This window comes from Tursiops truncatus, chromosome 1, assembly GCF_011762595.2.
Source record: "Tursiops truncatus isolate mTurTru1 chromosome 1, mTurTru1.mat.Y, whole genome shotgun sequence".
In the NCBI taxonomy this organism is placed as follows: Eukaryota; Metazoa; Chordata; class Mammalia; order Artiodactyla; family Delphinidae; genus Tursiops; species Tursiops truncatus.
In genome coordinates this window covers 95,365,945-95,391,008 of record NC_047034.1, presented here as the reverse complement: position 1 = coordinate 95,391,008, position 25,064 = coordinate 95,365,945, and the positions used below count along the sequence as shown (strand labels likewise).

The 25,064-nt window shown below is 38.3% G+C and overlaps 1 long non-coding RNA gene across 6 annotated transcripts in view; it reads left to right on the top strand.

Moving 5' to 3' along the window:
* LOC141279687 (uncharacterized) overlaps positions 1–24,649 on the top strand; it is a 118,994-nt gene extending 94,345 nt beyond the window's left edge. For 2 of the 6 annotated variants that reach the window (XR_012334335.1, XR_012334334.1), the window contains exons 2-4: positions 6,488–6,517; positions 11,682–11,711; positions 21,959–24,649. This is a non-coding gene — a long non-coding RNA (uncharacterized lncRNA). The remainder of the gene's footprint in view (positions 1–6,487; positions 6,518–11,681; positions 11,712–21,958) is intronic. The other 4 variants (XR_012334336.1, XR_012334332.1, XR_012334333.1 and 1 more) reach the window with 2 other exon arrangements.
* The last annotated feature ends 415 nt before the right edge of the window (positions 24,650–25,064 follow it).

Below are 25,064 nucleotides of genomic sequence, written 5' to 3'. Positions count from 1 at the left end.
CAATCAGACTTCAATTAATTTGAAGCATAGTCTGCCGGTTCTAGAGAGGAAGCTAAAGTGGCAGCTGCAGGTGGGTCTGAGACTCAAGAAGATAGTCCTGGTCACCCTATGAGGACACCTTTCCTCAGACAGGTCTTCCCACCAGTCACGGCCACATGACTGTATTTCATTTTCTTCATGGCACTTCTCCCACTCTGACATTTTCTTCTTTAGTTGTTAACTTGTTTACTGTCTGTTCTTATGGCAAGCCTACCCCGTTGAGAATACCAGATCAGGGACCTTGTCTTTCTCGTTTGCCTCAGTACTCCCAGCACACAGAACAGTGCCTGGCATACAGGTGATTATTGGAATGAATAAGCAAGGAAGTTGGAGCCAATCTATTGGTTCTGCCTGGACTGCTCTTTCTTCACAAAATTCTTCCACAGTGATTAGCGCATGAGCAGACACTCAATACATGATAGCTATAATTACTGTTATTGGGTGTGTGGGTGTGTGAGTGGGTGGCTTACATATGGACCACTGGCTTGTAAGGAAGTATACTCACAGTACCACATTTAAGCTTTTGATGCTGTAAGAGAAATTCGATTTACACTATGCCATTATAATAAGTTTTACATATATAACTCCACATCAACAAACACTCTTATTTCATTTTTAAAAATTTTATTGAAGTATAGTTGATTTAGAATATTGTGTTAATTTCCACTGTACAGCACAGTGACTCAGTATACATATACATATATTCTTTTTCATATTCTTTTCCATTATGGTTTATCATAGGATATTGAATATATTTATCTGTGCTCTACAGTAGGACCTTGTTCTTTATCCATCCTATGCATACTAGAACAAACACTCATATTTTAAAACAACCACATTTTCTAGGAATTTCTATGATTCTTGATGGATAATGAACATGAAAAGAATTCTGGTAAAGTGGCCATATGATGGCAGCTTTCGTAAATGTTAAACACTCAATATTAATGGAACATTATACACACACACACACTCGTGCACACACACACACATACATACATACTCAGGATAGATAGACAGATAGGTAGATAGATATATTCATACATATATACATGACTATAGGTAGATGTGTATGTTTCCTGACACATAAAAGTCACATGATATTAACATTCACAGCAGAGTTCTTGTCTGTCAAGTTCTACATTATCAAGCAGCACTTATCAACTAAATGGCTTAGAATAATTTATGATCCAAGTTCAAGGAACTGCCACTGGTTCAACATATTAATGACCCATATTAAAATTCATGTATTTCATCAAACTGGGTACATTTTTAGATATTTGGTCATATGACTCTGTTCGGTATCAGATGATCTGATTAATTTATAAGAATTCACAGTAAATTCACACTGTATTGATTTGGAGCTAACTCCATATTTTAACATTCTCCACATTTTAACATTTTAAAACTACCTGTATTTTAACATCCCTGAAATCAAGACATTTTATAATTAACATCTTATAAATATAGTATTTCTTTGCTTTTCTAAAAGCTGTTATTAAAGTAATGGTGTGTCTTCCCATCAGTGGCAACTTAGAATCAAGAAAGTGGTATTTGTATGAAACATGATAGATAGGTTTATAATCTTAACATATTGAGAACTCATACAAAATGATAATTAATGCAGTAAGACCTTTAGAGATAATTGGGCAAAGGACATGAACCTCCCATTCACATAAGAAAATTGTAACTAACCGGAAAATGTAAACGTCCTTACTAGTACTCAAATAAATGCTAATTAAAACAAAAAGGAAACTACATTTCTGTCTTTTAGATTAGCAAAGAAAAATTTTTTAAAAATCCAGTGCTAATTAGAGTGAAATAGAATGGGCATCAAATTTTGGTGGTATATTGGTACAAAATTTCTGGAAAGCAATTTGGCTGTATATATTAAAATTCTTAGTGTTCACACCCTATTTGTTCTTCTGGAATGTATTACAAGAGAACAATCAGAAATAGGTCAAAAATTTATTTACAAATAAGTGAAAAAAAGTCAAGATTCTAAATTTACATGCTATATTTCAGTTGTGTAAGGAATTCAGAAAAAAAATGATGATATTCTACTTGTGTGTACTTTACAAATAAATGCTTATTATTTTAATAACCAGAAAAAAATTTAAAAACTGAAAGGAAAGAAAATGACCATAGGATGTTTTGACAGAATTTCTATTTCTCCCCAAAGGAAAAGAAGGAAAATTTCTTACCACAAAGTTTGTCCTTGTATAAGACTTATCATCAAAAATGACATGTCTGGGAATTTTACACTTTTGTGTGGCACGATATTTCAAGATTTGTTAGATTCAGATGACTCCAAAGTCTTAGCCCTTGAATTTAAAATTTTTAGGATAATTGTTTTGAAGCTTGTTATTGTAATTATTTGATTCTTTTTTCAAACGCTGGCAGCTCACTGGTTAAACTTACCCTGTTAAGTATCGTCTTCCTGGATGAGGAAGTTTTCAATGTCCTCACTAAAGATGGTATTAGTCAGCTGTTCATTATCTCTTGCAAATAATAGTCAGATATGGTTTCCATAATGTAAATATTTATTTACCCAGAAATACAACAGAGACTATATGCGGCTAATTAACAGTTGTGTAAGAAGAACATTGCAAAATTTCCTTTTAATAGGACTCCTATGTCCATCCAATTCAATTCTACCTCAGCACGGAAGAGTCTCCCAGAGGTCTTTGGCTGTCTCCTCTTCTCCCTACTTCTCAGCCTCATCTGCAATCTTGAAATTTTAGTTTTGCTTCCATATTCTTTAAAAAAACAGCAACAAAATGCCTTGACTTGAGCCTTTGATATCAGAAAGAAAATAACCAGCTAAAACAGATACTAAATTTACATACAATGTATCTTCTGTATTTCAATAACTTCCTTCTTATTTTATTTACAGTTTCCTGTATTTATACTTTGGGTATTTTATTTAGGTATGCTGATGTAATGCATATCATTCAGGCCCTCAAGTATCTTGCAGGGTAGTTAAGGGTGGTAGGGTTGTGGGGCAGGTATATTATCAGCAATTATAGTTTAAGGTGAAGAGTATCATCCATTCTTTTATCCAACATAAGTTTACTGAGTGTGTGCCATTAGCCAGAGAGAGTTCTGGGCATTGGAATATAGTGAGGTATAAGGCATAGGCTTTGCTCCCTGAGTAGGAGGGTAACTGGACATTCTAAAAGCATGGAAGAGAGGTGGGCTTCCATTAATTGCTGATCCACAATAATCTCAGTTTCTTTTCCCCTCATCCCATATTCTCATTCCTAAACTCTGGCCAAGTGAATTTCTCATTCAGTAGGTCAGGGGTGAAAACTGGAACTTGATTTGTTTTGAAGCTTTCCTTGTAATTCTGATACACAGTCAAGTTTTAGAACCACTACAATGAATAAACAGCCATAACCATCTCACTCGGAAGCAGGAGAAATTATTGAAAGCAGCAGAAAAACATTTCCTTGACTCATCTTTTTCCACAACATCTTGCTGCTGTTAGAATTTTGGTTTAGAATGTAAAATCATTAATGGTATTTTCTCTAACTCTGTTTGACTCTATAGATAAGACTGTCTTGTGCTCTTCCAGATGATTCTTGGCTTTGATAAGTTATTGAATTAATAGTCAGCTGAAGTTGTTTCTTTTGTTCTCATTTGGACTTTTCTTCTTATAAAAATGATGCTACAATATAGTGTCTTATTGTTCGTCTGCTTGGGGCAAGCCAGTGACTCTTTTATAGTTTCACAGATGTGCCATGCTTTCTTGCCTCTGGGTCTTTGAACATGCTATTCCCTGTCGCATTCATTGGCTCATTTGTATTCAGATATCAGGTGTGAAAACATAATTAACTTTTACACATATGAGATCTCAAAAGATGTAATTTCCATGCGTCCTGTCATAGAAAGCTATTGATGATGGGTAAATCTAGATAGAGGAAGACAAGACTTGGGAAACAGCTAGCTAAGGAATAGCAGCCAAGAGAAGGAAGTCCCAGGATGACATTGGGCAGAAGGATGCAAAAATCCAGAGAGGAGAACCCTAGGGGAAAGAAAAGAGCTCTTGAAAAATAACACAGACAAATATTTAACAAATATGATGGAGTAATTAGTCATATAGAAACCTTTGCAAATGATAAAAGAAAGCAAAACAGAAGGTTGTTAACAAAGGAAAATGTAATTATTGCATACAGTGGCTGAGCAGTGAATAATATTTACATTATCTTTGTAATATGTCCATTGATTATTTCTCCTACCATTGTGATATACCTTTAGTGGGACAAGGGGAGAGGAGAACTGAGTGTGTGAGCAGTGGTGGTGTAAGGGCATTAAATCCTCTACGGATGCAAAAAGTCAACAGGGAAGATGTAAATTTGATAAATCAAAAAATAATAGGCACATGAGAAAGTAATATGGAAAAATTGCCAGCAGAAATGACTATGAGAATTCAAAGTAGTTGCCTAAGTCAAGGATGGGTGGGGAATAGGGGATGTGTACAGGAGACTGTGCTGTTGTTTTTTCTATGAAAGTCTTTCAAATATTGATATTTAGAATATTTTTGTTATCATTGTGTTCAAAAAGTACATATATTCCTTGATTAAAAATATGAATCAACATGTATATATTAAGCAACCGCCACATGTCTGGCAAAGTGCTGAACTCTGCCCCTTATATAAGAGAAGCTAGAAAACATAGTTCTGACCCTCCAGGACCCTAAGTCACCTTGGAGGAGATATCAACCCATATCTAAAAAAGAGTACAAATGAACTTATCTTCAAAACAAAAATAGAGTTACAGATGTGGAAAATAAACTTATGGTTACCAGGGGTAAGGGGGTGGGGAGTGTAAATTGGGAAATTGGGATTGACATGTACAAACTACTATATATAAAATAGATAACTAATAAGGACCTACTGTATAGCACAAGGAACTCTACTCAATACTCTGTAATGGCCTATGTGGGAAAAGAATCTAAAAAAGAGTGCATATATGTATAACTGATTCACTTTGCTGTACACCTCAAACTAACACAGCATTATAAATCAACTATACTCCAATAAAATTAAAAAAAAAAAACAATGAAAGAAAAAGGTGTGACCAAATCTGAGAAGAAATGCAAGAACTTTTGTATTTAAATTATGCACACCTTAATCTTTATAAAAGTGTATAAAACAAAAAGTATTGTCAAATTTATAATTCCTTCCCTTACTCCAAAGGCAATGAAAATGAATCGCTCTACTTTGGCTCCTCCTTAGGGATTTACAAATTTGGCCCCATTGAAGCCTCCCTAGTAGCAGGACTAAAGTGAAGTACTAGCCAAACACTGCATTTGTAATGCAATGGCGGCTTTGCAGTCTTCAGTCTTGGCTCCTTAAAAAAAAAAGTTCTTAAGTGCTTCCTTTGCACCAGACACTTATAACGTGAGCAATGAATTCCTGTTCCCTTTGGCCCAATAACTGTCTTAAAGGATGCTGCAGAGATGACTGAAGAAGGACAAGCAAATAAGAAATTCAAAACAAGAGGGTCAGAATAATGGTGGGCAAAAAAGGAAAAAGGAGAGTACAAATGTAGTTTGTCAGGACTTTGGGGGACAGTTTCACAAATGCATTTCTTGCCACTGTTGCATATTTTACTTAGATGTCCTGTCACTTCCTCTGTGCCCTTTGTGACAGAACTATTTGTTAGGAAGGTTAAAATCACTGTGGAAGTTGTTTATGTGGCACGTTCCTTGACAAGAGATTTATCTTCTGGTCCTCTGAGAAGTATTAAGTTACAGCGGACACTTAAGCCTACTCAAGTTAGAAGGTGTTAAATGTTCTTGAGTAAAGAAAAAAAAGAAATCTCTGGAGGGAAGGTGTATCTCAGAGATCCACTATTGCGTCTACTCGGAAGTTTTTTCCCAAAGTTTACAAGATCAACCATCTCAGAGCCTGAGAAACTATCTGCCTCTTAGACTAGTAGATTATAAAGGTAATACACATTTACTACATTTTGGAAAAAGAAGACAAGTATACAGAAGAAATCAACCATTTCTTGTGATAACACTGCTTACAGTAGATTACTGTTAATTTTTAAGTGATACATGCATATATATAATATTATATATATTATATATACTATGTATATAATATCATATTAATTTGAAAAAGAAGTGCCATATTGTATATATATGTTTTGCTCTCATGCTTTTCTTCCACTGATATTCTGGTCCTTATTTGTGTGATAGATCAAGTTGCCACAAATTTGGGGTACATATCCAGGTCTGAAGGGAACTAGGCAAAGCCTTAAAGAAACCCAGTTGCTTTTTGCCTAGACCTGAAAACCTGTGGGATTCAGTTTCTACTAGAGTTGAAGGTTGCCTTGGAGACAAATTATTCTGTGGCTTTTAATTCAATTAAAGTAGATAATACATATATATATATATATATATATATATAATTAAAAGTTATGTCTTTTCTGTTTATAGGTAACCTTTTCCTGGAAGGGTTTATGCCTGGTAAGTATTCATTGTTACATATTTTCACAGGGCTAAGCAGGACTAGAGAACTTCATGAAAAATTTTAAACAATTTTATTGTGGAAAAGTATACATAACATAAAATTTGCCATTTTAACCATTTTAACTGTCCATCTCTGTGGCATTAAGTACCTTCACAGTATTGTGCAAACATCACCACCATCCACCTCCAGAACATTTTTGTCTTCCCCAAAACTCTATATCCATTAAAAACAACTCTTCATTCACCCTCCCCACAAGCTTTGACAACCACCAGTCTGCTTTTCGTCTCTATGCTTTGGCTACTCTAGGTACCTCATAGAAGAGGAATCATACAATATTTGTCCTTTTGTGACTGCCTATTTTATTTTATTTTATTTTGCGCTACGCGGGCCTCTCACTGCTGTGGCCTCTCCCGTTGCGGAGCACAGGCTCCGGACGCGCAGGCTCAGCGGCCATGGCTCACGGGCCCAGCCGCTCCGCTGCATGCGGGATCCTCCCGGACCGGGGCACGAACCCGTGTCCCCTGCATCGGCAGGTGGACTCTCAACCACTGAGCCACCAGGGAAGCCCGTGACTGGCTATTTTATTTAGCATAATATTTTGAAGGTTCATTCATGTTTTGGTATGTGTCAGAATTTCCTTCCTTTTTAAGGCTGGATAATATTACATATTATGTATATACCACATTTTGTTTACCCATTCATATGATGAATGAAAAACGAATTTTTTTTAAACATCTTTATTGGAGTATAATTGCTTTACAATGGTGTGTTAGTTTCTGCTTTATAACAAAGTGAATCAGCTACACATATACATATATCCCCATATCCACTCCCTCTCGCATCTCCCTCCTACCCTCCCTATCCCACCCCTCTAGGTGGTCACAAAGCACCGAGCTGATCTCCCTGTGCTATGCAGCTGCTTCCCACTAGCTATCTATTTTACATTTGGTAGTGTATATATGTCCATGCCACTTTCTCACTTTATCCCAGCTTACCCTTCCCCCTCCCTGTGTCCTCAAGTCCATTCTCTACATCTGCATCTTTATTCCTGTCCTGTCCCTAGGTTCTTCATGGAATCTAAAAAAAAAAAAATCTTTATCAATTACTCATGTTTGAATTTTGTCTCCCCTTGTTGTCTGTGGCAGAGTTGGCTGGGAGATGACCGTTTTGGGGTCCCTTTCCGTGGTGCAGAGTTGTTGGACAGTAGCACCCAGATGGATATTACATTTCCTAGTCCCTTTTATGTCCAGGTGGGCCCCATGACTAGTTTTTGCCACCAATGTGAGAGGAAGTGATACATCACTTCTGAACTGAGGTTCACGATCCTCTAAACACCTGCTGGCAGACTGACACCAGTGCAATATTAAAACCATGAGAAGGCAGAGCCACAGGTGGAAATAGCCTGAGTCACCACTTTGAGAAGAGCCTCCCAGGAGGGCCTCCCTGTTGGGAATTACATTGGATTTTGCATGATTGAGATTTTCCTATGGTAAGCCTCTGTGATTTGAGGGGTGTTATTCAGCCCTAATACAGCTTCTAAGACCCATCTATTTCAAGTTTCTTTTCCTGCCTTTCCAGTTCTTCTTTCTCATTGTCCATTACTGACTTTTTCCCTCTGCCTTATCTCCTGCTTTTCAGTCACCACGTCACATTCTCCTTTTTAATAGTTCCTGTGTCTATCTTTTCCTACCTAAATACTCTGCTATGATTTAGTTTAAGCAGAGACAGACCAAGAGGTATGTCAAGCCAGCTTAAAGCCTAGAATGCTAATCTATAAGGGGTGCTTAAAGACCATTAGAAATTTTGTTTACACCATAATCCTTTAAGGAGGAAATGGCAGCTGTTGGAGTGAGAGTTGAGGCCTTCATGGAATCTGCTTTAGTAACAGCAGGTGGTCTCTAAGCTGCCTTGGCAAGCAGGTGGGTTGCGGGCAATACAGGGCTGGGTGTTGATTAGCACCCAGTCCCTTCTCTAAACACATGTAGAGCAAATACGAGAAAATACCAGTTTGTAGGGGCAAATAATTAGCCAACTCAGGTTCTCCACATATTTTAGTCTGGCCCTGAGTTCAGGCCAGCAACTTTTCTTACTCTTTCTGGGCTGTTACATTTAATTCCGAATGGTTCTGCCATTCATCCTTCTTCCTGCTACCTGAGTGATCTTTCTGAGGCACAGCTCTGATCACGCTATCTTTGCCTTGAGGTTGCTCATTGCCTAGGGTAGAACTCCTTAGAATGGATCTGGCACCCCAGGCACTGGGAAGAGAGTAAGAGAGAACCACTTAAACCGTGCAGGCTTTGATGCTACCGTCCCAAATCATGAGCACACACCAGGCAATGAGGATGAGGTGGAAGTCATGGATGTGATATGCCAGGCTGTTTCTCATCTCTGAATCTTGACTCAGACTGCCCCTTCTTCGAGAATTCCAGAAGAGTATCCACTCATATTGCAAGTCTCAGCCCAAGGGATATCCTTCCTGTGAAATCTTTTCTGACAAGCTCTTCACCCTCCATTATGGGTTCCTTTCTGTCTTTTCTTCCTCTCCAAATCCAGGCAGTGGTTGAGGCAGAAAAGCTTAGATTTTTTCCAGCATTTAATCAGGTTCCATGGCAGTGTGAGAATAGTTACTGTAATATTGTTGTTTTAAAGGAAACTATATACTCTGGTTACACTGAGAGTCTTTGGAGGCTGCACGGTGCTCCATGCTTTATGCTATGTGCACACATGGTTGGTAATTGCTCCCTACTGGATCCCCAGACTACAGCATATGGACGATGGAGAGCAGAACCGTCCTATGGGCTAAGCATAAGAGTTTGAATGTGTCCTTTGGGCAGAGGAATGCTCATTTATCTTTTCCTCTTCCTGAACCCCCTTCTTCATTTGGGTGCAATCAATCATCCTTTTGCTGGGAAAAATAAATTAAATGTCTTACAGTGAGTTTACCTTGCAATTGAAGTAAAGATAGAGGAAGATTATTGTACAGGAAATCTCTTTGCCTTTCAAAATGTGACCTAAAGGCCTACTAACCTGAAAGGGGTTGGTCTGAACTTTGTTGCCAAAATAGTTGTTTAAAAAATATTTTTCGCAAGCACACTTGAAATACATCACCACCTGCTGCCATTGCTATCGATTAATTAATGGTCTCCAGGTGTCAGGCCAGCAACACTGGACCAATTGAATGTGAATGAAATTAATAACAATCTTGAGATGCCTGAGTTTGATTCCACTAAATGTTTGTTATAAAACTATGGTTTTATTGAGGATTTATAACCAAAGAAGATAGCTTATGAATAACGCCTCTGGGTGATCTTTACTCACTTTGGGTTCCACCACTAGTTCTGACTTTCCAGCCACACTCCCTTGTTATTAAACAAACAGCCATGCAACTTACACATAGATTTGGTACTGAAAAGTGACATTTACTTGGGTTTTTTTTCTTTTTGGTGGAAGTGGTCAGACACTGAGATAGCATGGCCAAATGGTTCTTTCTTTTTTTAAAGTCTTTATATTTTTTAATATATTTTTTTTATAAAATTGAGAGGAATGTACAGCTATTTCCCATATACCCCTTAGGCACATGCACAGCCTACCCCACTATCAACATCACCCATCAGAATGGTACATTTTTAACTTCAGATGAATCTACATTGACACATCATAATTACCCAAAGTTCTAAGGGCTCACCCTTGGTGTTGGACATTCAATGGATTTGGACAAATGTATGATAACATTTATACATCTTTTTAAAATCATATTTTTAGCTCCCTAAAATTCATCTGTGCTCTGTCTTTTCATCCTTCCCTGTGCCTACTCTTTGCAACTACTGATCTTGTTATCGTCTCCATAGTTGTGCCTTTTCCAGAATGTCATAGAGTTGGAATCATACAGTATGCAGCCTATTCAGATTAGCTTCTTTCACTTAGTAATACACATTTAAGTTTCTTTCATGTCTTTTCATAGCCTGATACCTCACTTCCTTTTAGTGCTGAATAATATTCATTGTCTGGGTGTATCCCAGTTTATTTATCCAGTCATCTACTAAAGGACATCTTGGTTGCTTCCAAGTTTTGGCAATTATAAATAAAGCTGCTATTGTAACTGAAAGTGTGTGTGGAGAGGGGGTCCAGCTGCTCACTGCTCAAAAGCCAATAAAGAGCCAAGATTTGTGGAAAGGAAAGTTTGCTTTATTTTGGATGCCGGCAAATGTGGGGGAAGGCGGACTCCTGTCCAGAGGCCAACTCCCTCCCAACTGACAATCGGGGGCAAGAGCTTTTATAGGCGGAGGGAGGGGGCTACATGTAGCAACAGCACAGTCAGCTCTGACAGTCATCTTGAAATTGGTCATGGGGTGGTCTGATCAGTGTCATCTTGATTGTTTTAAGTACAGTAAATCTTCAGTTCCAGGGTCAGTTTTTTCCTATTTCTTTGAGGCCAGTTCTTACAATTGTGGCAGTTCATGTCATGGTTACAGTCTGGTCATTATGTAGTTAATTTTTCTACGTGGTAGGGGTTTCAGTACCTATGTGACAGCTCACAGGATATGGCTCAGAATATTATCTATAGCCCTTGAGAAGGAACTAAAAGTCCTTGACTATGCTTAACGACTAAACTATTATTATTTAGTCTTGTTGGACTGTTTTCCTTTGTTTCTGCATTTTCTGACTTCTTTGATTAAACTTATTCTTTAGCTAAAGTTTTTCCATAGAAGAAAGGCAGGCAGAGGACATGGGGGTCAAGGACCATAGGGTCCTGTTCCGTTTCACTGTGACTATCCTTTGGCAGGCTTGTGTGTGGACCTAAGTTTTCAACTCATTTAGGTAAATACCAAGGAGTATGATTGCTGCATCATATGGTAAGAGTGTATTTAGTTTTGTAAGAAACTACCAAACTGTCTTCCAAAGTGGCTGTACCATTTTGCATTCCCATCAGTAATGTATGAGAGTTCCTGTTGCTCCATGTCCTTGCTGGATCTTGATAGCTAGACATGATGCAGGTGAAAGGAACTGCTGTCAAGAGGCCTTTAGTAATGTGGTGGTGAGGTGTGGGAGAGGGGAAGTGTTCTATAGTCCTATGATTAGGTCTCAGTCTTTTAGTGAGCCTGTGCCTCTGGACTGGGAACTTCAGAAGTGTTTCTCACTTCCTGCCCCCTCTCCCCTTAGGTGGGACAGAATGGCTAGAACAGGCTGGAGGTGAGTATTTTCCTACATCCACACAGAGCTGACTGGAGTTAGATATTTGCTTTCCTCAATCAGTTCAGCTCTGATAATACCCCAGCAGGTTAGGCTCTGGTTAACTAGTTTCCCTTGAGAAGTTCATAATGTGGATAACTTTTATGGTTAAAAGTAAAAAAGATGGGACCACGTTTATTCTCAAGTCTTACCTTCTGCTGGAAAGTCTAAGGTTGAAGTGTGTTATTTAATTAGAAACTCTCATAATTTGTGTTTGCTTTTCTCCTAATACTGGTTTAATCACTCCTGGTCCCAAAATAGCAGAGCTACATGCTTCAGTGGGTAAAGATTTTAATTTCCTCTTTGTGGTTGGTAAAACAGCCCACTTACCCCTAATGGGATTTTTTCCACCTCACTGACATGGTAGCCACAAAATTTCCTTCCTCAAAATTCTCAGTTAGTAAATGGTGCGATTTGGATCTCACAGCTGGCAGGTGAAAAGGGAATTGCCCACTCCTTTGCCCTGCAGTCCTGGGAGGAAGTCTACACCTCAGCTCTGAGATTTCACAGGCCTGGAAGGACCCTCAGCTTCTTTCACCCAAAGCTCCTCCTCTTTCTCCTCAAAATTGCCTCAATAAGGTGACTGAGATTCTCAGTCAACAACTGGAGATGGAGCTTGAAGAGCTAAGGTCCCCAGAACAAAAGCTTTTGTTCTCACCCCAGGTGTAAATGATTAAAATGAGATTTTTGTAGCCAGAGCAATGAGGAAGCAGAAGAAAGCTGGCCAGTAAGTGGAAAGGGAAATGGGACTTTCCCAGCAAGAAGATTCTGAAACATGGGATGGGGGAGGGGAGAGGACTTACAGTGGCTTCCTCACAATTTTAACCCAGTCTTGCCTTTCACTAACACTGAGAGAAGGTGCTTGACAGATGCCTTGGGTGTCTTCCAAACAACCGCACCACTGAGACCCTTCTTATCCTCTTGGCTCCATTGCACGTGGAGTGCCTTTCCTGCTTAGAAAGGCAGTGGGTTCCTGGATGCTGTTGATAAATGAGAGAACAGAGACCAGGGCATTCAACTGGTTCCACCCCTGCTAAGAAAGACCATTCCTTTGTTTCAGCATCTGGTTTCATTTTGTGATTTCTGAGGGAACGCCATGTGTAGGAGAGGAAACTATCCCCATACATTTCCTCTGAAATAGAGCATTGTGTGGAATAGTTGACAGTATCAAGCTGTCCGTGCCATTCTTGGCTACCATTGGCTGAGGACTCAGGGAAGTAGACGTCTCACTGCATTTATGACATTGCAGTTTCTCTCATGCTCTGAGGTGCAATGAAACCTGACTGCTTCTCTAATGACTTCCTTATGCCCTCCACAGCTCATTAAGGGCTAAGAGGCCATCTCCTTTTCTAGTCTGTACTCATTCTAGAGTGTCATTTCACTGTTTGATTGGAATATTTGTTACATGTATTTTACTTGGTGAATATAATGTATTTTAACAGTGGTGTCGAGATGATATGAGTTCAACACAGGCTCTTGTTTTCTAGCTAGATGGTCCTTGTCAAGTTCCATGAACTCTCTGAATTAGTGTCATTGTCTTTACAGTGGAGATATCAACACCTAACTCTTCGGGTGGTGAAAAATAGTGTGAAAATATATGTATTCTGTGAACATACATGATAATATTATTACATTGACATGTTCTAACTTTTAAATCAGTACAGCTAAACAGTGAGCAAATTGCTGTTATAATGATAAGAACAACAATAATAAAATATAGGACATCACATTTCACCAAACAGTTTACATACATTTTCTTATTTAAGGCTGACCAACCTGGTGAGTTTTGCGTAGCAGGTACTTTTAAATAGCTACCATAGAAATTGGAGATTGACACTCAGAGAGGCAAACAAGTCACACAGTTGGTCAGCTAGGTATTGTGTATCCTATCGTTGAGGAGGATACTGACATTCAAAGATAAGTGACTTGTTGAAAGGAGCAAAGCTAGGACATAGAGATGAAAACTGGAACCCAATAGAGATGAGATCAATTTGAATTGATATCAAGTCCCATGCTCTTTTCATTATAGCTAATTAATTTTAATTCTCAAGAAATTTTCTGCTTCACATATCACTTTCTGAGAGAGGTGAGTTAGTATTTCCAGTTACCAGTTGTGACTTCTTGATGATTATGCATTTTTTTTTAGCATTAGAGAACATCCCTCTTCAACTCTTATGATGTTTTTATTTTCAAGTGTATTTTGATATTAAAATTTTTATCCTGGCTTTCTTTTGGTGCATATTTGTCTTTTCTCCTTTTAGTTTCAACTCTCTTTATCCTTTTCTTATAATTGGGTGATTCTTGTAAACTACTTACTCCTGGTCTTGGTTTTGCAAACATAAACTAAGACTCTCCTCTTTTTTTTTTTTTTTTTTTTTTTTTTTTGCGGTACACGGACCTCTCACTGTTGTGGCCTCTCCTGTTGTGGAGCACAGGCTCCGGAAGCGCAGGCTCAGCGGCCATGGCTCACGGGCCCAGCCGCTCCACGGCATGTGGGATCTTCCCAGACCGGGGCACGAGCCCGTGTCCCGTGCATTGGCAGGTGGACTCTCAACCACTGTGCCACCAGGGAAGCCCAAAACTCTCCTCTTTTGATCACTAAATTTATCCATATATTCTTATTTTAATTACTCTTATATTAAAACATTTCTGCTAGCTCATTTTATATATTCTAATTACCTTGTTTTCCTTAAAAACTATTTTCTCCTGCCTCTGGGTAGATTAAATTATAATCTAGCCAATTAAAAATAATACTCTATTTTTCTTTTTGTATGGCTTACTTACACATACTTTTTTCTGTCAATTTATTACCCTTCATATTTCCCTTCTATACAAGCAGACAATCATCTTAACACATTTTAATTTCCATTTTTTTGAAAAAAATTTCTCTTTTGTCCTCTAGCTCTTGCCTATTGTTATTTTCTGCAGTTTTAGTTCTGGGTTGATATAAATGAGCTTGAGACTTGGAGTTCTTTTGGTTTTTTAGTTCTTTTTTTTTTTTTTTAAGATAGCAGTAACTTTTAGTAAGTTTATTAGTCCAATGGTTCCATCTCTGGATACAGCTCTCTCCTCGCCTGTACTCTGCCCTGGGAACTCTAACCACCTTGATCTCCCTGGACACTCAGCTCTGTCTCAGGGAATTTTCTGAGCTCTGCTTGTGATCCCTATCCCTATGTCAAGGCCTGAAAACTCTCTCAAGTCAGTAGCTGGAGCAATCATAGGGTTTATGTTGTTTGTTTTCTCAGGGATTACCATCAGTCATTGTCTAATTCCAATGTTTTGAAAAACATTGTTTCATATATTTTGTCCAGTTTTTGGTTTCAGACTAGAGAGTGAATCTGGTCCTTGTTACTCTATCTTTGTTGGAAGCAGAAGTCCTTGTGCTTCAATCTCCCTTAGTAAATATTTATCCTTCTAACAAATAAAATGCAGTAGAAATGAGACTCCTGAGAGACAATTCTCTGTCAGTTTCTTGCATTTCATCATGTCTTCCAAGCAGAGATATTGACCACATTTGTTCTAGACTAACTTTGGAAGGATATTTCTGTAATAAACTGACTTAGAAGATAAAATAGTTATCTCCCTCCAGAGCAAAGGAAAGATTTGCTTAAAGTCTTGGAATAGAGATAGTGTCACTCTCCAGAGCAAAGGATGAGCATGTTTACTGTCCAGTAAAATATATTTGTATTTCCTAAGCTCAATGCTCCTCTTCTGTAATGCAACCCAGTGTATGAGGAGTTGTCACTTGACCCTCTGTTCATCACCCTGTGGAACTGGGGCTCCAGGCATTAGCGGAAGAAAATGCTTATTCTCCATCTACTGCTATTACTGCAAGTAATGATCTATCCTTTGTCTCTGACCCAAGAGTCTTGTGCCTTCTGCCAGCATTCATAAAAATGTGGCAGGCTAACTTGTTAGCGTGTAAACAATGTAAAATATCATACTCGTACTTGACCGACAAGATGGAATAGGCTAGGTCAAAAAGCAATATGACTTCCACTTGGCTTTTTCTCTTGAGGCACATGCCTTGGGAGTCCTGAGTCAATATGTTATACATTTGGCTACCTTGAAGTCCCTGTGCTGGAAAGATCACGTGGAGAGTCAGCGCTACATTTGAGATACTGATAGCAGTTCCAGCTATTCCACTCTTCAGGTGATTGAGTCTTCTTCAGCCCAGGAGCCCGTCACACGAGTGAGTGAACCTTCAGATAATTCTCCACACCAACCTTTGAGCCACTGCTAAAGTGGGTAGAGAGAGCTGTCCCCAGAGACCTGCCTAGTTTGCAGACTAGTGAGCAAAAGAAATGCTATTGTTTTCAACCACTAAGCTTTGGGGTGATTTGTTATGCAGTACTGGTTAACTGAAAACACTACGCATTTTATAGCTTCCTTCTGAGTTTCTTGCTCGTTTTGCTAAAGCACTTTCTCCAAAAGGTTTTTTTTTTTTTTAAAGTTCTTGTGCAGTAAACTTCTGAGACCTTATATGCCCCCAAAGAAATTTTTCTGTCACATTTCAGTAATAGCTTAGTTGGCTGTGAAAGTAAAAAAATGAAGTTCTTTTCTTTCAAAACAATATCTATTGTTTTCTTGCATTTAGGTTACTGTTGCAAAATCTGATATTACTTTTATATTTACTTCTTTATAGGTGATCTGCAGTTTGTTCCAGCAGCATTTTAGAATTTTTTTCTGTCTTTTAATTTTTAACATTTTATTATAAGATGTATAAGTACAGTTCTTTTCTTCGTTATGCCATTTTATAATTTATGAGCCCTTTCATTCCAAGGTCTTACATCTTTCTCTAATTCTGGGAAATAATTGGTCTTCATTCTTTCAAGTAGACCTTTACTTTTTATTGTTTTTCTCCCTTTTTCTGTGACTCTCATATAAATGTTGACTCTCCTAATTCTGTTCTTCACATCTCTTATTAAATCTTCCTTTATATTTTCCACAACTTTCTTCCTAGTGCTTTCATAGATTTCTTCATTCTCACCTTTCAGCTCACTAACTTGTTCTTCAACTGTATTTATTCTTCTATTATACCATATATTGAGTTCTTTATTTCAAATTTTATATTTCTGCTACAGTATTTCCACTTGGTTATACTCTATAACTGCTAGTTCTTTCTTTATGTTAATAATATCTCCCTCATCTTTTTGAAGACAATTATAATGTTTAATTTAAATAATTTACCTCTCTGGTTAATTAAGCCTTATTTTTCAGGTATAAGTTTTTCCGTTTGTTTTTTAATCCTGGTATCAGATGTCTTGTTAGTGTGCCTGTGAGCTCATAGTCCTCTGGGAGTATCAACTGGCTTTCATGAAAATGTTAAATTCCAGGCTAACTGTGATCCTTGTGGTAAGTTTCAGGAATAGGGGCAGAATGGGAAAGTCATCCCAGTAGGGGAGCAAGACTCTTTCATGACCCCCTTGCCATTCCTCTTCTCCACAGTTGACCCTGTTCCTTGACAAATTTTGTCATGCCTTCACCTAGGGGACTGTTCTTTCTGAAAGCTTTTTGCTTTGCTTGTAACCTACTGGATCTCTGTATAGTCTAGGGAGAATCACTTGAAGGAAATACATTTATTTCACTATATTAATGGATTTGTTATGGTGATTCAAGCCTACACAGTGGAAAGAGCTGGTTAAACAGTCTCTGCTGGGCTGTTGTCTTCATTTCTGATGCTGGAGTTTGAAGTCTGTAGAGAAGTCAGTCAGAAAGGAAACGTGGATATAAAGTCAGAGACAGCAAGGAAAAACTGGAGCTCATAAGCATGAGTTGGAACCTGCAGTGCTGGATGGGAACCTGTGTCAGTTCTCACTGCTTTCAACCTCACGGCAGTGAGATGTTGGAACACTTCATCGTGGACCCAAGACATCTAGCTCTTGAATCAGAAAACATGAAGGAGTTTCTAAGAGAATCTGGATCATTTGCATGTCCGTGAAGTAAGCCAGCAAGGTGACAATGTTCATGAACTTCAAAAACTCCTGGTTATCTTGCTCTGACATTGTGAGGAAAAACAAAACAAACAAAAAAAACCACCCCAAAACCAAACCAAACCAAAACAATCTGAATGCTATGTCACTTCTACTATCCAATATTGTGCAAAAGTCTTTAACTGGAAATACAGAGAAAAAGAATTCTTGGAAATGTAGTTCATACTAGCTAGGTTGACACATTGCAAAGCTAGCACAACGTCAGCATATGGAAAGAGGAGGGAAAGGGTAGAAGGAATTCTCAGGGGCTGCTGCTCTTTCTGCATATATTGTTACCCGCTTCCCCTCTAGCTGGCCTCTGGCACTGCTCTGTTGTTTCTGGCTAACATTGCACTGACCTGGCTGGTTTTCTGTCCTGCAGTGGCAATACAGCAAACATCCTTATTGCCCTTCTAGTGCAATGAGGATGGATAGAAAAGAGCACAAGTCCAAATCTCTCCCTCAGCTTATTTCTCAGCCATGTTTCCCAGCTCCTTACCACCTTTGACTGGTGCTTTCCCACTTCCCCTCCCGCATCATTTCCATTAACTCAACACAGCTGCCTCTGACTGGACCTTCTCCCAGTTCTCACATTAATGTTTCAGCCCTATCTTATTCCGCATCATGTGTTTGGTGACATCAAGGCTTGTGGGGGAAAAGCTAGCAAACCATGTATTTGCTCCCATGTCAGCTGTAAGAACATTTGAAATGTAGATTTTGGATTTTCCTATAAGAAATTATTAAGATAATATAAAGAAAATGATCAAAGAAATGATTGACTTTATTGGTTATGTTATTTTGCTTTTCTGGAGATTTGTTTGACACAGTTCTTTTCTTTTCTGACAAATCATTCTGAGGGGAAACAGAAAATGAAGATTATGCTTTGAATCATAGGATTTTTAAAGAGTTGTGCATTGTATATTTCAGTCCAGGCACCAGAGTAGAAATGCATTTAAGGAAAGCTGGTTGTCTGAACTGCTCCTCAAGACGACAAGAGAAGGCTATACCATGACCAACACCTGCTCTTATTATTACAAAATATCATTCATCTACTCCATTCTTCCCTTTGGATCCATAAATTCTAGCAGTATTTCCTTAGAAACCAGGAGGGAAAATAATCAACCTTGCTGTGCCTTTAATTTCTAACCATGGCTTATGACTGGTTAGAGCAACTGGCAGCATCCAGTCTGGTCAACACATTTCTGTGTCAAACTTTCCAGTGCTCCACAATACCAGGCCACAGGAAATCCAGGCAAATAATATAGATGGAATTTTATTCTTATTTGGACATCATAACAGAATTTAAACTCCCACAGATGACTAAAATTAAATTCATCCACTTAAGTCAGTATACCGTAAATAATGGTGTCTTAAAATTCTTTATTTTATTCAATATTTGGATGTTTCTTGGAAGTCACAGAGCATGCTGGTGAAATAATTATTACAGAAATGCTCCTAAATCAAGTAAAAAAAGAGACAGCAAGAGAGAGAGAGCAAGAGATGTCTAAGGCTCTTATTTGTCAATGCTCTTACTGTAGACTATTTTTGAAAGATATTTTGGAAGATAAATCTCTTGAGGGCAGGCCAGATATTATGCTCTTTCATTGCCTTAGAAGATCTGGGACACTGAGTAATCAAAATGAGGAAAGAACAAGAAGAGTCTTCAACACTTTAAATATCATAAAGAAGTTACCAGGTAGAAAGGGACAAGTGCAGTGAGTGCTTTTCCTGAAAAAATGACAGTGTCTTGACAATGGCTATGAAAACTTGATGACCCTTAACGTCTCATGGAAAAAGGAGGGATAGGGATAGGCCAGATTAGAATTTCAGAAAAAATTACAACGTGAAGATGTAAAAGCGGGAATATAAGAAACACAGAAGAAAGATGACAAGGTGACAAGTTAAACATAATCCACAGAATAAGAAACCTCCTCCACATTACACCTACAAACGCCTGCCCTTTTGTTAATACATAAAAGAGAGCCTCTCACTGTAACTCCTTCACTTCCTCAGTGGGGGTAAACAAGATGACTAGGCAGTGTGAGGGTGACTGATGAGAGAGATTTTGCTGGGCAACAAGCTGGATGTGCATCCATTAAACTGTGTTTTACCTTAATCAGTCTTTTATTTGTTACCCCCAAGTCCTAGTTATTCAAGTCTTTCAACTGTACCTCACTTCTCCTGTATCACTCCACACACAAAATCGCAAAGGTATTAGTAGATTAAAGTAGACATATTCACTGAATAAGCCATGTGTGTGTTGGGGAAGAATGGTAGGGGGACCACTTTGACCTGAAAACTTCTAATTTAAGCCAACTTTCAAAGAGAGAAGAGAATAATCAGCTATTTGTGATGTTTTTTGATTATATATGAGATCTTATTCAAATTTTCAATCTACAGTCACAGGTCTCTGATGACATTTAATGTCTGTGATCTGGCACCAGTGGAGGATCCACCATGCTCTCAAAGAGTCCACCCATTTACCTTGGTGTTAAATTCCACCATAAAAGGGAGAGCCTTTTATTTTAATCTTTTCTTTCTATCCAGTAATAAAAAAAAAATAGTATTAGAGTGAATAAGACAATGGGATACAAAAAACAATATATAAATAAGTTATTCATATCAATTTTTCTAATGGAAGAATTACTATGGTTAATGAATGAGCATCAAAGGAAGGAAAATTCTTCAATGAAGAGTTGAAAGAAAGAGATGAAGAGTTTGGCGGGGAGGCAACAATTATCTTCTTGACAAATACCATTTATATAATATTTTTTTCACTGTCTGGACATCAGAGGATTGAGTTAATGATGCCCTCAGTTGATGGCACAATATCATCACTGGTCAAAGCAAGACTCCTCTGTTATTTTTTATTTTCTTCCATTTTATTCCTATTGCTCATTCCCATTCCACCTCCCCACAGGTAACCATTATAATGTATTCATTCTGTACCTTTTGGTTTGTACATGTTCTTTCAAAATACATGTTTTTGTCTACATTTAATTTATGTTTTATAATTCTATTTACTTTAAAATTTTCCTCAGGACCGTATATTTAAGATTCATCCACGTACTCTGTGTACATTTAGTCCCTTGCTTCTAACTACCATACAATGTGTACATTTTCCCTATGATACATTTACCTAATGACAAATAACTTCCTCTACGCATTCTCTCAGTGATGTGCACCCAGATTACCTCTAGTTATCTCACTCCAAAGGATGCTGAAGTCAATGTCCATGTATGTGACCCTTAATGATCTGTGTAAGAATCTCTTTGGACCCTATAATTCTACTCCAAAGGTAGAATTGCTGATGATAAGGCTAGAATATATTTAAAACACTCTAGTTTGGGTGTTGGTGGCCACTTTTTCTTATATGTAAAGCTGGTACTGTCATTACCATCTCCATTTAACAGGTGATGGAAAGTTCAGACTTTGAGCTGCCTACCGTTACTCAGTGAGTAAAGAGTGAAACTTTCTCTTCTGACTACAAGGTTCTTCTCTATTTTTAGCATCATGTCACATTGTCTCCACAAGCTTGTCCTATCCTGAAACTGGAAAGTGGGTTAGATTTGTTGTATTATATTTACTGTGGGCGATCTAACCATTCCCTCTTTTGTGATTATAGTGTAATCAAATGCAAGGTTAGTGAAGGGGGATATACAAGTTCCCTGTTGGCTGAAGGCAATTCTAGCTGATCTCATTTAACTGTTTCCTGGTGTACTAGAAATAGTACCTCTGTATTAAAATTAGGCAAAATCAAGTGCATACAACTTGCTAACGAAGGTCTTAATGTGAATTTCTAGGAAGATGATTGACTCCTGAAGATCTGTCAAAAAAAGGGTAACAATGCTTTTAATTGGTACCCCTTGTATGTGAAACATATGGAAAGCCTGATGCCATGGGCTTGTGAGGAGGGAGACCAGGTTTAAATCTGCTGGGAAAAGAAAATAGAGTAAAACCGACTTATGATAGAGTCCTCGAAAATATTTTATAAATACTTAACGATAATAATCTGAGTATTAGAACAATTACATTTTGTAACTGACTTAGTCATTTTGTAGGCATTGTTTTAATGTTATTCCACACAAAGCTACTACATTCTTCTGATACTGTCACATGGCAGCCCCAGTGACCACACTGCAATACCTCTTTTATCAACGCAAGGTTCTCAGTCCCCAAGAAAGCCTGATACAGCCATTCCAGACATTCTTACATGGACATTTCTATCTTTTACAGGGGCTTTGAACTTCATGCTAAATCAAAGAATCCTCTTGGGAGGAAGAATGCATCCTGGAATTCACCATGGAGACTTACTTCAGGAGCAATGATTGAATCTCAACTTGGGGAGAGAGAGGAGGAGTCGTCTCTTAGAGATTCCTGGGACGCAGGAGTGTGTGTGTTTGGGGAGTGGAGGATGTTTTAAAAACTGTAATTCTTTACCTAAGAGATTTTGATCCCCTACTCAATGGTTTTTATCCATCCATCCACCATCTAACCCTATGATTTTTAGGAAAATTTCCTCTATGACTTTTTGGACAATAGCAATGTCACCCGTCACTTGAGCAGATGTCTTTTACAGAATCTGTAAAAGCATTAGGAAACTGGGTTTAGGGATAGGCCAGATTAGAATTTCAGAAAAAATTTCTCTTAAGTTCCCTCAATTTCTATGGCATTTTTATCTTTCAAAAAGTAGCACAGTGTATTAGTTCACTGGAAAAGCAGTGAGCTAATTTTAGGCCAAAGGCCTGGGTTGTCTTTATGCTTTCTGCTGTAAACAACCTCATGTACTTGAGCACATGATGGCTCTTCTGGGCTTTAGTTGGACTAGACAAATGCCAAGATCTTGTCCAGTTCAAAAGTTGTTAAGCTATTAAACCTAGAGGAAAAAGCAAACTACAATAGGAAATTAGAATATTATGTCTCTGATTGCCCTCATTTTTAAACTTTTTGGATCAAGTACATAAAATAATGTTAATTTCGTCTTGACACTTCTATCTGTGACTTAATGTTCTCCAGAACAAAACTATTGATACATATGGAGGCTCTGTGCTAAGAAGTAGGTTAGGCCATAGGAATATGTTTCTGGTCGCTTTTGTTCAATAGCCTAGGAAGAAAAGGGTATTTCCTTGGGGAGGACTCTTTGGAGAACAGTGGTTTTTATACTTTAGCAGCACCACAATCACACAGATTGCTGGGCCCCACCCCCAGAGTTGCTGATTCAGTAGATCTGGGGTAAGGTCTGAAAATTTTATTTCTAGTAAGTTTTCAGGTGATGCTGTTGCTGCTGGCCTGGGGACCACACTTGGGACCACACTATTAGAGAACATCGTTTGCCCAGTGTTGAGGCAGTGTTCTGAATCTCTCCATTTCAATCTCATCCCCAGGTTACACTATGTGATGGGGAGACTTCAAGATGATACTGTGACCTTCTGTTTCAGATTCCAGAAGACTGTTTTCCAGTAATGATCACCACACACACACACTCACACACACACACACACACACACACGCATACACCCCAGCAACACAGAAAATGGAGAATAGGGCAAATTCACATAGGGTCACTCAATTTCCCCATTCTTCCTCTCTTCATGATCCAAAACTGTAGACAGTCTGGTTTACATAATTGGCCAAAAATTATTTTAAAAGATTGGTGTATTTTGGATGCTGTCTCATCAGTTTACCAAAGAATCCAATAGAAGCAGATCACAAATCACTGTTCACATATGCTCTCCCTTTCTCTCTGGAGTAGCTGATATTTATTGAGTATTTTCTGTTTACCATGAAATGTGTTGTTAACTCTATTTGCATGATCTTATGTAACCCTTGAGACAATCCTGTTAGGTGGGTGTTATTTTTAATCCTATTTTATAGATGGGGAAACCTTTGCCTAAAGAGGCAAAGTAACTTCCCTTGGGTTGCTCAGAAAGAAAAAGGGGTGGAACCAGGATTTGCAGTACCATCCTGCCTCCAAATATATAATCTTGTAAAACCACGAAACACTCTCTTTACTGTTTACATTCTGTAAAGTGGGCCTTCCTCCCAAGGATAATGTCAAAATGAATAAGATAACAGACTTGTTAAGGGCCACAGAGGAAGAATATATTATGCCTACAAGATATTATTTTTGAAATATTTTAGATGTTACTCTTTTTTCTGCAATAAATCAAATGCTACATTCTGTAAATTTATTATTATCTCTTTTACTTTCTTGGTATCTCTGATCTTTAAAGAATTAATTTTATGTCCTTTTCCTCAAAATAGTCATGCGTTCCTTTTCCTTGCTGATATTCAATGGAACTATTCAAAATTATTTTATTTGTAATGTATAACCAACCCTAAAGGCAGATATTCTGGTATCACCAGAGATTAGTGGAAAGAGCTCACTCAGGATTTGAGTTCCAGACCCAGCCAAGCTTCTGCTCCCTGTGATTCCGGTGGTCGCTGTTTGCTGCATTTACATCGGATGGGGTTGGGCTTCATCAGAGGGACTCAAATTTTTCTCCACCACAGTATAGAATGGATGATTTTCTTTTTCACAAACCCAGATTTAGGTGAAACCCATGAATATTTTGCAAGGATGCAAAACAAATAAGATTGCAGCCTTGGGAATTCCCTGGTGGTGCAATGGTTAAGAATCCGCCTGTCAATGCAGGGGACATGGGTTCGATCCCTGGTCCGGGAAGATCCCACATGCCGTGGAGCAACTAGGCCCATGTGCCACAACTACTGAGCCCACGTGCTGCAACTACTGAAGCCCGAGTGCCTAGAGCCCATGCTCTGCAACAAGAGAAGCCACCTCAATGAGAAGCCCACACACCGCAACAAAGAGTAGCCCCGGCTCGCTGCAACTAGAGAAAACCCACATACAACAACTGAGACGGAGACCCAACTCAGCCAAAATAAATAAATAACTTAAAAAAAAAAGATTGCAATCTTTTTTTCCTAACTGCAGCAACAATAATAATTAACAGAATGTCTGTTATCTTACTAACCATGTAGCAGATAAGATAGACTGTGGGTTATGAGCAATTCACAGGAAACTTGCTGTTTAACTCCACCTCTTTACTCCCAGTCAGGAAAGCATTTCAGAATGCAAGTGAGTAAGCCTGATGACCGTCATAGGAGTTATCTGCAATCTAATCTATTTTTTAAAAATAAATAATTTCCAAAGAACAGCTCTTACACCTGATCACTGCTCTGTGGTTGAGAACCACAGGACTAGATGATTTTCAGATCTCTTCCAACACAAACATCTCATTTATGGTTTTGAAACTTTTGTCCAGTGGACCTTCACAGTGGTCTTTCTGGATTGACTGCTTTGAAGATAAGTTACACAGCA